At 42.5% G+C, this 2,500-nt stretch overlaps 2 protein-coding genes across 2 annotated transcripts in view; one reads left to right on the forward strand and one right to left on the reverse strand.

The window, feature by feature from the left end:
• Positions 1–75, forward strand: part of tnfb (tumor necrosis factor b (TNF superfamily, member 2)) — a 2,542-nt gene extending 2,467 nt beyond the window's left edge. The window contains exon 3 of the mRNA XM_030369439.1: positions 1–75. This exon is cut by the window's left edge and continues 1,140 nt beyond it. The gene's annotated coding sequence lies outside the window, so the exon portion shown is untranslated.
• Positions 76–572: 497 nt separating this feature from the next.
• The window catches only part of LOC115554475 (gamma-aminobutyric acid type B receptor subunit 1), an 18,607-nt gene continuing 16,679 nt past the window's right edge, over positions 573–2,500 (reverse strand). The window contains 1 exon segment of the mRNA XM_075074217.1: positions 573–2,500. This exon segment is cut by the window's right edge and continues 1,386 nt beyond it. The gene's annotated coding sequence lies outside the window, so the exon portion shown is untranslated.

The following is a 2,500-nucleotide window of genomic DNA, read 5'->3' on the forward strand; positions in this document are numbered from 1 at the left end:
TTTGTGTTTGTGTTTAATTCTCTGCTTGTGTCCGTGGGTTTGTGTAACTGTGTGGGGTTGAATAGCTTTTGTGCTTGCGTGTTTTTGTGTGTGTGTGTGTGTGTGTGTGTGTGTGTGTGTGTGTGTGTGTGTGTGTGTGTGTGTGTGTGTGTGTGTGTGTGTGTGTGTGTGTGTGTGTGTTGTGTGGTGCAGCCAGCCAGTGTTGCTTATTCGTCAAAAAGGGTTATGAGTGTTGATTCGGCGCAGCCACAATCTGGGTCCTGACGCAGTACATTCCTGCTGTCTGAGATCAGTGACATCACAGGGGATTCCCCTGTCTCACAGTCGCACACACACACACACACACACACACACACACACACACACACACACACACACACACACACACACACACACACACACACACACGCACACACACAAACCCACACACATTGTGTCTGTGTTAGCGTGGAGAAAAAGTATAAAACAAAAGTGGCACGTTAAAAAGGGAGTTTTGATCCACACTTATAATAATATAAGATAATACAAACAACAATAATAGTCATAATAATTATAACATAACAGGACTGTTCTCCAGTGAAAAATCAACAGCTTTATTGAACCATATATTTGCATACATATAATTTGAAGTATTATAACATTTAAAGTTTGAAGATACAGTGAATACAAATATGTTGAGATCCAGCTATACCTTTATGCATGTGCAATATTAACTAACAGGTCATACATGTTGGTCAAGGGTAGGGTTAAGTATGGGTTGGGGGGTTGGATGTTAAGAGGAGATAGGGTTGTGTTTAATTTGATCTATGGCCTAGGGGGTATGGGTTATGGTTAAGTTTAGATATGGGTAAGGGGGTTACGGTTATGGTTAAGGTGAGATATGGATTAGGGTTGAGGGTTAGGGGTTGGAGGTTAAGGGTGAAATGGGGTAAGGAGTTAGGTGAAGGGGTTATGGGGTTAGGGTGAGATGGGGTATGGGTTTAAGGGATTAGGGTTCAAATGAGCTATGGAACAGAGATGGTGTGGCTTCTATCTCCAACCCTGAGCTCCATGTGGTCCAAACTATCAGATTATGTGATTCTGTAGTAAAGTGCTTTATGAAATATAGTTTAACAAAGTCTAATAAAGTTTGACCTTTTCTGTCAATATCGCCGTCAGGTATCATTGCTTTATATTTCAGGGAAACCCCAGAAAAAACAGAGAGAGAGAGAGAGAGAGAGAGAGAGAGAGAGAGAGAGAGAGAGAGAGAGAGAGAGAGAGAGAGAGAGAGAGAAAGAGAGGGAAAGAGAGATCCTCATATAATTGCTGTATTGCACAGTATACATGTATATATTTATATTATTGTATATATGTATTTATTCATTACATTTAGGTGTTGACAAGAGACAAAGTTTTCCCTGTCAGAGTTGACACACATGTACAGAGATTGTCAGTTGTGGGACCAAACCATAGTTTAGGGGTCTATAAAAAGATGAAGAGGAACAGACTCGCGTTTAAGGCCCGGATATACTTAAAAAGAAATGAGCAGGTTCGCATGGACTAAATGGCAGGTTTGCAAAATCGAAGCGCTTCATTTAGCTGCGATCCCATTGGCTGCTAAGCCGCACTGAACACACATTCCTCCCAGGCCCCCAAATACACCGCTGCCTGCATCTGGTCAACAGTACGATGTGACGATTGCATCTGGTCTCACCGTGACTCGTGTCATCAGACAAACAACCCACGCGTTGCGGTGACTATATTGTACCCTGTCCAGATCCCAGTGTTGGACATCAGTTCGACAGCCTGTGCGAACAAGTTCAACTCAGTTTGAAGTATACTGAGGCCTTTAGACCAAGGCTGGTTGTGCTTAATCAGAAGGTTGAAAGGTGTGAGCTGCGCTGACCAGGGTTGAGCTGGGCTGAACATGGTCCAGCCTGAACTCTGACATGTGCTCCAACTTGGACCATGGCTTACTACTGTTCAGTTCTTTATAAAACGTCTTTATAAAAAAACCTTTCAAATGCCAACACAATCCGAACGGTATTGAGACATCAATATTATTACAATATTATCTGATCCCAGGCTTTGAATCCAAAAGCTGCGCCAAAGAGAGGTTTAAACCAGAGGTTAACCAGATCTTAACCCGATATTAACCCATTGATAACCAGACCAGATCTTCTGCCGTCTTCTCATACAGATCAGACTCCACTCTCAGGAGAAGGAGTGGAACGAAACATTGGAAAACGATACATTGATTTGTCCGTAGGTAAAATCTATTACTTTCCAAAAGTAAACAGCATTTTGTGACTAACAGATATCCATACTACAGAACAATAAAACTCTACAATCAACAAAGTTTCAGACAAATGTCAAAGATAGCAATCACACACATCTCCGGTGTGCCCTGGCCTAGTCGTGGTGTTTCTCTGGGCAGTGTCTGTGTAGCGAGTGACCGGTGAGGTGTCTCCAGGTATAAAACACCAAAACAAGCTCAGAAAAAACCTTGTGCTACCTGCCC

Source organism: Gadus morhua, chromosome 11, assembly GCF_902167405.1.
Source record: "Gadus morhua chromosome 11, gadMor3.0, whole genome shotgun sequence".
Taxonomy (NCBI): Eukaryota; Metazoa; Chordata; class Actinopteri; order Gadiformes; family Gadidae; genus Gadus; species Gadus morhua.